Genomic DNA, 13,630 nt, shown 5'->3' on the forward strand with positions numbered 1-13,630 from the left:
TTCTACAGCGGGCCATTCGCTCCCAGGGGATTAATGTGTGTATGCCCATGAAGTGAGGGATGAAAAAAAGTGCGGGAGTGAGAGAGAGAGTGAGAGAGAGAAGGGTGCGATGTAGCAGCGTGTTTGTTATGTTTGGAGTTCAGACACAGAGAGAGAGAGCAGGAGACAGAGAGGAGACACTGTGTGGATCTGTGTATACTCCACGATGATGAGTGTAAATGATGTAGAGAACTTTGTTTATTTCGTTTTTAGTTTTGTAGGTCTCCAAACCTTTGAGTGCAAAGAAGGGAAACCTTTGGAGCGAAGATCATTTTGGGGCTTCATTTGATTTGAGCAGAGAATCACAACTTTTAGCAGTGCTGAAGTGAACGTGTCATGATGATTTTCGCTGTGCATTTCAGAAATGATTAAACGCGACTCTTTGCCGGCTTGCAGGTGTTCCACCCATGCAGGCTCCTATAGAAACCCGGGGATGCGAGGGGTGGGGTGGGGGGCGGTGGTGGCGGGGTGGGGTACAGCACATCGTCACATGTCCATGTTCAGTTCTCATGTAGCCTAACCAACTAGGAGCATGAATGGACAATGATTCCCACAAGTGAACATGATGATCTAAGCTACATACTGATTGTACACAGAGTTCCCATTGCTGCCAAAGCCAAGATTCCACTATCTTGGCTGTTGATCACATGTTGTCTCATCTTGTCTAACTCTTATGCTCCATGTGGTTTACCGTATTTGCCCACACGGGCAGTCGTTTTGGTCATTTGGCCGGTGTCAGGAAATTCCTTTTGACATTCTTTTTTTGAAAGGGGTTTGGGTGCGTGTGTGCGTTTGCATGCATGCTTTGCATGCGTGTGCGTGTGTGTATGTGTGTGTGAGAGAGAAAGAGAGTGGTTGTATACTTTTGGTCTGTGGATTGTGACTGTGGTTCTATAGGGTGTGTATATTAGCTTGCTTATGTATGTGTGCGCGTGTGTTTGTGTGTGTGTGTGCGTGCGTGCATGAGAGAGAGAAAGGATCTGTGGGTTGTGACTGTGTATATTTGTGTTGTAGTGTGTGTGTGTGTGTGTGTGTGTGTGTGTGTGTGTGTGTGTGTGTGTGTGTGTGTGTGTGTGTGTGTGTGTGTGTGTGTGTGTGTGTGTGTGTGTGTGAGAGAGAGAGAGAGCCTGTGAGGGTGTGAGAGAGCCTGTGAGGGTGTGAGAGAGAGAGAGAGCGATGGGGTTGAATGTGTTTGATGTACTGTGATAACTCTGTCCGGTATGTGGCTTCCATGGGACCTCCTTGCCCTGGGGACACTGGCAAATAAGCTCTTGTTTAAAGGAGAACTTCCCTCTCTTTATCGCCTGTTGTTCTTTCCCCTGCCGTCCCCCCACATCCTGTTGGCCTTCACCTTTTTAGCCCCCAGAGTACTGTATGTCCCCTCCGGGCCACCCTATAACTCAGCACACATCTCTCCCTCGTTTTCTGGCGGCCGCATCATATTTAAAGGAACGTGCTAACATTTTGGGAAATTAGCCAATTTCTCTTCTCCAGAGAGAGACAAGAAGATAGATACCAGTTTCCTCTCTGTGCGTTCAGTAGAAAGCTATCTGGCTGCATGGTAGCCTAGCTTAGCACAATGAATGGAAGCGGACATGACCGGTTAGCCTTCGGGAGAGGTGTTAGTTGGACAATGCCTAGGCTAACCGGCCAACGCACAGAGAGGAAACTGGTATCTATCTTATTGTCTCTCTCTGGAGAAGACGATAAGCTAATTTCCCAAAATGTTGGCGTGTTCCTTTAAAGACACCAAGGCCGCAAATCTGCACAACCGGTTTTCTCAATAGAATTGATTGTTGCCCTTGTAAGTAAATTGCTTCTACTGCTGCGACAGCGTCTGTGGCTGTCAGCGTTGTCTTTTGTTTTTGTAGTAGGCACAACATGCAGTAGGAGTGGGCAACTTTCCAAGTGCTTAGTAGTACAGGATGATCCTCAGCACTTGCCTGCACTTACAGAGTGCTTAATAATACCATATAATTCTCAGCATGTTTCCATACCTACGGAATGTCACTGAACCGGAATTCCTCTTGTTTCTTTTCCTGTAAAGGCCAGCTTCCCTCAACTTGGCAGTTGGTCTAATATCAACCTATTGTCCCTTTAATTTGACTGACAGCTATTGACATCGTGTGTCAGATTCTCTCGGCTTGAGTCAGGAGAGAGGGCACGCTTGACGTGAGCGCTAACGACTGTGTTATAAAAGAGATAATAGCTGCTGGGCCACTGTACAGGCTCCCTGCTGCTCGTAGTGGGCTTTGCTCATTAGACCTGAAGAAAAGGTCTAGTCACTGCCGGCTGTTGCCATGATTCTGATTCTGTATGGCACAGGAGAACACATTTCAGTGGCCACGACGGACTGTACACGTGTGGTCCACTCCATTCATCATCTCCAGGATGCTCAGTAATGAGCATCCAGTAATTCTTGTAATATCCTGACCGGTTCTCTGCTTATTGCACTTAGTGCGCCATTAACCTGGCAGGAACATGCTCATTCCCTCACGACAGCATTTCTTGTTGGTAGCGTGTGCATTAGCTATCTGTCCTCTCTGGCACAGTAAAATTGCTGTGCCGGAAACTGTGTCTGACGCACGTCGCACAATATCGGTTCTGTCATTGTTAGGCCAAGCCTGTCTCTAGGATATCTGCTCCAGACACAGAGTGAGTTAGCAGTAGGCTGAAATCTAATGATGCAGCTCTGGAGAAGCCAGTGACAGATTATCAGTGAGAGGAGAGCTGACACCCAAGGACAGATGGAGAGTGACACAGGAGAGGTGGAGATAAAGACGTCACCAGGGAGGGGGATGCCCTACAACATACACATCACACACACACACACACACACACACACACACACACACACACACACACACACACTCACACACACACACACACACACACACACACACACACACACACACACACACACACACACACACACACACACACACACACACACACACACACACATTCTGTCTCTCTCTCACACACACACACACACGCACATATTCTGTCTCTCTCTCACACACACACACGCACATATTCTGTCTCTCTCTCACACACACACACACACACACACACACACACACACACACACACACACACACACACACACACACACACACACACACACACACACACACACACACACACACACACAAAAGTGAGTGAGGTGCAGTATTGCAGGGTGTTAGCCATGCCAGTGGAGATGTCTGCTGGAGAGCAGGACTGACTAGATTGAAGGTCAATTAGAATCCACCCAGTCTGCCCACTAGCAATGGCCCATTGCAATGGATGACTGAACAAGCATTGCACATTGTTGTAGGCAAACACCTGTTGCTGAAGATAATTACAATGATAATTGTGTATATTTATGAGCCCTCTGTGGCATTGACTCCAGTTCAATTATACACTCCCTCTGCTTATGAATTAATCATGAAGAACTGGCCCTTAGTGCATCATCCATATTTAATGGTCAGAGCCTACGTCTTCCTACCGGCAGCTCTCTGTTGCCTAATGGAGTACACAACCAAAATGGAAAGACAGTTAAACACCTGTAATTGATGATTGACAAAGTGTTGTGTTGTAGGCTATAGGCTAACTCTCCAGCAGACTAGCTGGGTATTCTAGAAAGAAGACCTTGGCTGAAATGCCTAGGTTTAGCCCATAACACAGATCAGGCTTTTATTTTGTTTTGATTAGCAGATTTAATGGTTGCTCTCCTCTGAAGGATATGCTGACCATATATGGGCACTAGCAGAGCTGTCAGTACTTTCCACACAGTCCGAAGTAACACATTAATAACTCATGTACTCATCAGTACTGGAAAAAGACCATTTACGGACATTTCTGCTTGAAGTTTTAGCCTGTGTCCTATTGCTGGAAAAGTTTCAGCCCAATTATGAGGGTTACAACTTTTTTTTTATCAGTGTTACAAAATCTCCAGTAAATTAGACATTATTCAATGCTAGCAGCTAGGGCTATGTACTGGCAATCATTTGGCGCTACAATACTCACAATACATGGGCCACAATTCCATATATTGCAATACTGTAAGCAAGAAGGCGATATGTTGCGATTCCTTTTTTTCCCAAAAAACTATTTTAGGAAAGATGTCATAGTTTATAGAACACACCTTCATATGCATCTGTCATGAAGTGGTGTTAATTATGCAGAGTGGACATGCTCTCCTCTGACATTACCAAGATGGCATCCTTCAATGAAAAAACATAATATTGCAATACTCAAGTCAAGTGTATCAATATCTTTTTAGCAGCATTTTGACTCCAAGTGAGCTAAACTGAAGCATAGCCACCTGGGAAGCTATTAGGTCTACAGCTTAACAACTCCTCATATCAAATAGACTCCAGGGAAAGTTTAGTTTCTCAGAGGCATAGCCAACATGCTAACTACAGTATTTATAGTGCGGCGGCCCAGGGACTCCAGTTGTAACGCTAGTACCTTGGTCAAGGTTAATGGCGGGAAGGGTTAGAAATAAAAAAAAAAATTCCAGGGCTTTTTTTGCCCCCCTTAATTGATTTTTGGGGGCTTTTTTTTTTTATTTCGGGGGCACCGCATTTTTTTAATGAAAATTAACAAATATTATAATTGCTATCAGCTTGGCTGGTCGTTCATACTAACACAATTGGCAGTGTTAGGGGTGGGAAAGCTGATGGGTGGGTCCTGGGCGTTGTGGACAGCGACCCCTACAGTTCGGTCGGGGCGCCTGCACAGCGAGGGTAGGATCTGGAGGGAGGTAGTGTGACCTTCCACACGTTATACTCTCCCGAATCTGCGCTGCCAGGCTGGCTGCCGGCTGGCTGCACATGCGTCGGAGGAAAGCATGTGACAGTCTCCGGCCTCCCGGACCAACAGTAGGGGGGAGTGCGCAACAACCAGGAAGGGGGTTGGGAATTGGCATAACGACTAACAGTGGGATGGGAGAAATCGGAAAAAGGAGAAAAAAAATGTATAAAAATAAAATATTATAAAACATTGTCGACACTTTTTTTTACAGTCTTCGTCCCTATGTTTGATAACGTAATGTTAATGTCTCCATATATAGGGCTCTACGCTAACCTTTTTCCCAAGGAGCACATGTGCTCCTAAATAATTTTTTTATAAATAAAATCTAAATAAAGATTTAGGAGCAGACAAATAAATTTAGGAGCACAATGAAAATTGTTCAAGTAACAGAGTTTATTAACAAACTATTTATTACATGCATATTATACTGTGCGTGTGCATACTAAGGGCTAAACATCTGTGCAAATAGCACATACCACCAAAGTCACAAATTGGCCCATGCCTACTAGATGCAAAGGATATCAGTTGTCAAGCTGCTTTTGTATGTTGTAGTCTTGTCACGATACCAACATTTTGACTTTGATACAGATAGGAAAGGCAATGGAATATATTATTAGATGACAGAACATGGAAAATTCTTTATACAATTATTTAATTCATTATAATTGAAACGCTATTGAATAATAGTTAATTAATAGTTAATACAATTATTCTGTTACAGCTACAACCAGGGGCGGACTGGGACACAAATTCAGCCCGGGACATTCAGACGCACTAGCCCATGCACCGGCCCACACACCCATAGATATATATAGAACACTAGATAGCTTAAGGCGGAGTCACCACATCACTGAACCGCCGCCATCTTGCCCAGGTCAGCCTTGAGTGAGAGTGAGTGAGCTGCACAGACAAAAATACTCATAACTCGCTGAAATATTGACGGATTTACAAACGGGTTGGTTTGCTATAAACATCAAAGATGTAGTTATGATACTGCACACTTATAAAATTGCTACACAATTTCAGTTAGATTAGATTTATTGTCCTTTAATTTTGCACTCATGACATTAGTTGCTTGCCGTTTAATCAACATCGAAAGACCCCCCACTTCCTCCCAGACACCCATTCCAAGAGCCTGTTCGCTTTCCAGGTCTCTCTCTCTCTGTCTGTGTGTGTCTCTCTCTCTCTCTCTCTCTCTCTCTCTCTCTCTCTCTCTCTCTCTCTCTCTCTCTCTCTCTCTCTCTCTCTCTCACAGCTTGGAATGATGGAATCATCCATGATAAATTAACTTTGACTTGAATGAATGCCCATTCTTTCTCTAGAACAATACAGATTGACAAACGTTTCATTATGCACTATACAACTAAGGTTAATAAGTTATAATTAAGATATCAATTGTATAAGATTTATTTAGGATAACTAAAGACAGGACTTTACTAAAGGTTGACACTCACAGTAATTTCTTCCAGAACAAGCTTAAAATAGCAAAGGATATATGGTTGATCATTTGCCTGTCTATATCGCTCTCTCTCTCTCTCTCTCTCTCTCTCTCTCTCTCTCTCTCTCTCTCTCTCTCTCTCTCTCTCTCTCTCTCTCTCTCTCTCTCTCTCTCTCTCTCTCTCACACCTTTGTAAAACACTCATGAGACCAAAATAAATGCCTTTGAAAACAATATGTAAAGATATATAAGATGATATATATATATACATATTGTTCACACTATGGTGAGGCATAAGACATGGTGTTCTGTTTACACATTCAAGTTGTTAGGGCTGGGCGATATAACGATAACGATAATTATCGCAATATATTTTAATAATCGATATCAGGAAAAAAATCGATTTCTATTTTGTTGTTAAACCCAGAGACAGTGGACAGACTTGTCTTTCTTGCCTGCAACTTAAAGTAATGGCTTTGCTTATCCAAATGACAATACTGACCAAATTGAGATTTCTTTTTCTCTTGTCCATTTATTTTGTTTGCTTTCTAATGTAAAATACAGTTTGAAACCGTCTGTACACAGTAGGCTATGTGTGCTATCACGAGTCACGGTGCACATGTGTGGTGGTTTGTCCACCAAAAAAGCGCCAAAAGATAGAAAAGAAACTAGCAGAGCCAGAACTGTTCAACTCCCCTGGTACCACAGCCAGCAGAGAAGCCTGTTTACTTTCGCTTTCAAACCAGCTGCAGCCTGAGAAATGGAGTGTGAGGGGCTGTAACACTAAAGATGGCGGCAATGACAAAGAATTGCTGCAAAATAAACATACATCTGTTGTTTAAAAAAAATTAAATATATATATATATTTTTAATAATTATGGATATCGCGTGATATGATATTGTTATCGATATCGTTATCGCGATATCATTTTTGGCCATATCGCCCAGCCCTACAAGTGGTTATAGTGTAACAGAGTATTTTCTGTTTCCCAAATAATAGATTTTTTTATTTTTTTTTAAACTTAAATTTTTATTAACATTTATAGACAAACAACATTTACACAAAAATGGATCCCATAACACAATATGAAAGATTGCAGTGAACATAAATGGTTACATGAATAGCATTGTTGGTTATATGTTTCCACTATTGTTTTTCCAGGCACTTAATACAAAGACTGATTGTATACCGCCCTTGAACAGGTATAGACAAATTTAATACCTACTCAAAAGGATTAGATACTGACTAAGGTAAATATGTATGGTATGGGTCCAGTGACCCTCCTTGAATTTCTTTCTTCTCTTATCCTTCGCCCTTTCTATTTCTTTTATACTAAATTTCTCTTTGCCTTTTGATTCACCCATTTACAAACCACATCTTCCTTGATTATTAATACAACATTGTTAAACAGACATAAATAATAAAGTACAAAAAATGTAATACAATTGTAATACCCAAAAAAAGAAAAAGAAAATCAGAAAATACTAACTAAGTCAAAAGTGTGTGACATGGGTTCAGAGACCCTCCTTGAACCTCTTTCCTCCTTTACCCTTCGCCCTCTTGTGATGCATTTGGTTCTTCCTCTGTGATGTCGTTTTCGTTCCCCTTGTAATCATCCCACTTTCCCCATCTTTCTCCAAATTTCTCTTCCTGTAACCTCAGCATGTGTGTTATCCTCTCCATATCCTGTATCTCCTCCACTATTCCTACCCATTGTGCTATTGTCGGTGGGTCTTCTTTGTACCACAGTCTTGTTATTGCTTTTCTGGCCGCTATCAACATTATCTTTATTAAATATTTGTCCCCCCCTTGTATTCCCTCGTGTGTCATGTCTCCTAAGTAAAGCACCAGTCCTGTTTGTGGTAACCCGTATCCTAATATTCTGATCATTGCCTCCCCTATCTCCTCCCAATATCCCTTCAGCTTCTGACATCCCCAGAATATGTGCGTGTGATTTGCCCCCTCCTTCCCACACATCCTCCAGCATGCTCTTTGTGTTGGTGCATATTTTCCCTTCAGCTCTGGGGTTATAAAGAATCTGATTATGTTTTTCCATCCAAACTCTTTCCATATCCTCGATCCTGTTGTTGAATGTTGCACCTCGCATATGTTCCCCCATTCCTTCCCTGTTATTCCTATCTCTAGTTCTCTCTCCCATTTCTCCCTTATATAATCGGTCGTGTGTAGGGCTGACCTTCAAAGCTTTTTTTGGAAATCGAAGCTTCGGGGCCGAGCTTCGATTTTAATTCGAAGCTTCGAATTTTTTTTTTTTTTTTTTTTATCTTATGTTGTGGGACTTGTACAGCACTTTCGTAAACTTTGTTTTTTTAAATGTGCTCTATAAATAAAGTGGGTTGGATTAATTAATTAAGTAGCCCCTTTCGTGACTGTGACGCATCCAACAAGGTTTCACTCGGCTGTGTGATTTAATTCAAGGTGGATCGCTGTTGTCGTTTGAACAACTTCAGATTTCATGGGAACTACCAATCCCCCAAATCAAGAATGTTTAAGATGAATGAAGTAAGATTATTTGAAATATGGCCTGTGTAGACTAAACTATGCACAGAATTATGTCAGTCTACAAGGTCCGGATTCTACATGGTCCGGCAATGTAGACCTTGTAGACTCCACTACAGACCAATTATCAGTGAATGTTCATGCATTTTTAAGAAGGGCAACTTCCACAAAAAAACAAAGAACTCACCAAAACATCTCAGTAGCACCTTATCTAAATGTTATATTTCATATATGGAGATTCATATTTATTTATGTATTGCATGGATTTCTACATTTTATTTCCTATTTTGTTTATTCATCCCAGTATCTTTCTTTCTTATGTGTGGAATTCTACAAGGCGCGCGCACACACACACACACACACACACACTTACATTTAGTCATTTAGCTGACGCTTTTATCCAAAGCGACTTACAAGTTCTGTACGACAAGACAGCAAGAAGGGTACAACTCTATCAGCTGAGTAACAATGTTCATCAAAGTGTTGCGTGTTACAGTGTAGGTTAGTTTATTAGACAAGTGCATGACAGTAAGGTTAGTCACAGTTAGATTTTTTTTTTTTTTATCATTTCAGATAATGGTTGAAGAAGTGAGTCTTTAGTCGACGGCGAAAGATTGGACGGGATTCGGCTGTCCTAACTGGGATGGGTAGTTCACACACACACACACACACACACACACACACACACACACACACACACACACACACACACACACACACACACACACACACACACACACACACACACACACACACACACACACACACACACACACACACACACACACACACACACACACACACACACACACACACACACACACACACACACACACACACTTACATTTAGTCATTTAGCTGACGCTTTTATCCAAAGCGACTTACAAGTTCTGTACGACAAGACAGCAAGAAGGGTACAACTCTATCAGCTGAGTAACAATGTTCATCAAAGTGTTGCGTGTTACAGTGTAGGTTAGTTTATTAGACAAGTGCATGACAGTAAGGTTAGTCACGGTTAGATTTTTTTTTTTTTTTTTTTTTATCATTTCAGATAATGGTTGACGAAGTGAGTCTTTAGTCGACGGCGAAAGATTGGACGGGATTCGGCTGTCCTAACTGGGATGGGTAGTTCACACACACACACACACACACACACACACACACACACACACACACACACACACACACAAATCGAAGAAAAAAAAAAACAGAAATTTCTTTTTTGAAAAAATAAAAAAAAAATTTAATTTTTTTTTTAAACTTCGATTTTTTTTTTAATGTTCGAAGCTTGTGCCATCGAACGAAGCTTCGAAGTATTTAAGACAGCCCTAGTCGTGTGTCCCTTGCTGGTCATTATAGCCCGGTACAGTGCTGATATTACCCTTCCTTTCCCTCCTTCGTATGCCCTTACTATCATCCTAATTATTCCATTCTGTTCTTCTTCCTTGTCCCCTCTTATTTCTTTATTATAGTAATCTCTAATCTGTAGATATCTGAAGTGATCCTTGTTTTCTAGTCCAAATTTCTCCTTTAATTTTTGTAGTGCTTGCATTTCCCCCTTCTCTATCATTTTGCATATCGCTGTTGCCCCCCCCCCCCCCTCTCCCACCTTCTGAATCCATGGTCCAGCCTCCCTGGTTTGAATCTCTTGTCATGTGCTATCCATCTCAGAACCCCTGACTGCTTCTCTAATTTGTGTGTTTTTACTACTCTGTTCCATATGGTCAAGGTGCATTTGGTGATAGGATCTAACAGTCCCTCTTTTTCTTTGAACAGTTCCCTATCTCCCTCCAGAGCTTGTACCTTGTATCCCTCCCCTTCTTTTTCAATGTCTTTCCATCTTGCCTCATATTTGTCGTTACACCAGCACGTCACTGCTCTCAGTTGCGCTGCATAATAATAATCTTGTAGGCTGGGTACTGCCATCCCTCCCTCTTCCTTTGGTAGTTGTAGTGTTTTATATCTGACCCGTGGTCTTCTCCCCGCCCATATGAACCTCGATATCAGTCTGTCCCACTCCCTGAATTGATTCTGTGGTATTTGTATCGGTAGTGACTGGAACAGGTACAGTAACCTTGATAGTATGTTCATTTTAATGACCTCTATTCTTGAATTGAAGTCCAAGGGCATTACTGTCCATCTCTCTAAGTCTCTCTTGATGTTCTGATTTATCTGTGTATAGTTCGCCTCAAACAGTTTCCCCACCCCTCTCGTGATGTTCACCCCTAAGTATTTAATCTTGTCCATGTCCCATCTTATCCCGTACTGTTCCCTAATTTCCGTCATTGGGGTATAGTTCCATGCTAAGGTCTGTGTCTTTGTCACGTTTTGTTTGTATCCTGAGTAGTGGCCATATTCCTTCAGTAGATCCATCAGTGCCGGGAAGCTCTTGTCTGGTTGTCTCATGTATACTATCACGTCGTCCGCAAATAGGCCTAGTTTATATTCCGTTCCCTTTATCCTTACTCCCTTGATGTCCTCGGTCTGTCTGATCAGTTGCGCCAGTGGTTCTATGAAAACGGCGAAGAGCGTTGGTGAGAGACAACATCCCTGTCTGGTAGCCCTCTCTAATCTGATTCTATCTGTCAGACAGTGTGCGTGTATGTGCGTATGCTAACTTCGCTAACGTTATCCGCCTCAGTAACATTAGCTGCCTCGCCGGATTCCTCTTTCTCCTCGTCTCTCTTTTGCTCAAAATAAAAATGAATGGGCTTCATGGCTGGCTGAATTTTTTGCGTTGTCTGATTCTGAATGTATAACTTGCCTATGCCGGTACCTTGACTTTGTTTTCCAGCGCGTACTGTGTTCTCATTTCCTTTCACTCGCATGAAACCAGTCACCGCAGGAAACTCTACTGTGATTGGACGTTTATGTGCCTTGTGGAATGTGGGACTTGTAGTTTCTGAACTATTAACAGCGGAGCTGTTTGTAATCTTCACTCGCACACTGCGAGTAAATGATTTTTCCGGTTCGCACACACATATTATTAGCATAGCTGTCAACATTGGGATTTGAAAAAATGGGATATTTCGCCCCGCGCCCCGCCCCCTTCCCCCCGGCCCCGCCCCCTCCCAATGTAGTCTCCTCCCCCTCGTATGTATATTATATATCTGCACTGCGCAGCTGTGGAATCGCGAGGCCATAGATTTATAATAGATAGAAAGGGCACATTGTGGTGTATCATAGTTAATTTGTTGAATACAATAGTATTTTTATAACGTTGACACAAATTAAAGAATATTTACACTAAGTTCTCTTTTACCTCTTATTTAATTCATTCATTAATTTAATTGTAGGCACTGTTTATATTGTACATAGTCCTGTGTGTTGTATATTGTGTCCTATGTAACTTTTGTGTTTATTGTCTCTTTCTATATACACCGTGGGAAGGGGGGCACGTAATTGAATTTTATACTGGCACATGGGTCTAATACAGCAATGGATTATGGGTAAATGCAACGTTAAAGCAGTGCCAATGTAAGACTAACTTTACATTAAACGAATGACAATAATATAGTATAAAGTAGGGTATTATTTGGACTACAGAATAGTGTTGTCTCACCCTACTCGCATGTTGAGGGAGAGCACCATACAGTATACACTGAGAAACCACGGCCGAGAGTGAGCTCTCCGGGAACAACCCCACATTGCCGGTATCCCTTCCCTTCTCTGCCTTTTGTAGGTAGGTAGTTGTAGAATGTAATACATTTTGTGCTAAACCACTCCTTTATCCGGTCGCTGTTCTTCTTCTTCTTCGGGTCGCAACCGTCTTCCGGTCTGACTTCCTGTGCTAACATTCTAATCTACACTGCTGCCACCTGTCGTCACGGATGGGAATTGCAGCCATTTTGTAAACATTTCAAAAATGTTAAAAATACGGGAAAAATACGGGAAAATATTTGAACGGGATGACGGCAGAAAGGAAGGTTGAAATACAGTACAATCCCGGGGAAAACGGGATGGTTGACAGGTATGATTATTAGGGGCAAATACGAGTGAAATGCTTGCACTGTAGAGCATATATATAATTATATATATATAATTAGTAAACTGGGGCTTTTCTTGCCCCCCTTAACTGATTTTCGAGGGCATTTGGTCAATTTTCGAGGGCATTTTGCCCCAAGCCCCCCTTACTTTCGAACCCTGGCGGGAATCCTAACATGCATGTCTTATTGGTGAAATAAGGAACTGGATAACAGTTAGGCTACAGTGTGTGCACCTACTTTGGATGGAAATATATTTTTTAAGAAGGAACCGTATGCCTTATGCCTATCGATCTCCATGCTGTGGTGAAACAGATTGATTTGGTATTTGCACTGAAAATGCATTTGTATAGCCCCTTTCGTGACTGCGATGCAAGCCTCGCTTGAATATGCAGTCACTGGCTCCCACGTTACTAACCATGTTAATGTGCGCCTCAAGCACTGCTTAAAAGCGAACGGTGGGTCCAAAATATATCAGATATAAATTTCAAAAGGTACCCAGCGTTCCATTAGGGTTTCACACACACACACGCGGCGGGGTTTCAAAGCTTGGCATTGCTAATAAACATTTTAAATCATTTTTATAAACTGGTCAACACTGCTCAAAACTGCTGTATTTCCGGCGTTGGGTGCCTGATGCGCATGCGCTGTGATGGCGCACCAGGCAGCCAAATACGGAAATACAGCCGTTTTGAGCAGTGTTGACCAGTTCATAAAAATGATTTAAAATGTTTATTAGCAACGTCGAGCTTTCAAACCCCACCGCGTGTGTGTATGAAACCCTAATGGAACGCTGGGTACCTGGTTAGTAACGTGGGAGCCAGTGACTGCATATTCAAGCGAGGCTTGCAT

Source organism: Notolepis coatsorum (genome assembly GCF_963971535.1).
Source record: "Notolepis coatsorum genome assembly, chromosome: 17".
NCBI classification, from domain to species: domain Eukaryota; kingdom Metazoa; phylum Chordata; class Actinopteri; order Aulopiformes; family Paralepididae; genus Notolepis; species Notolepis coatsorum.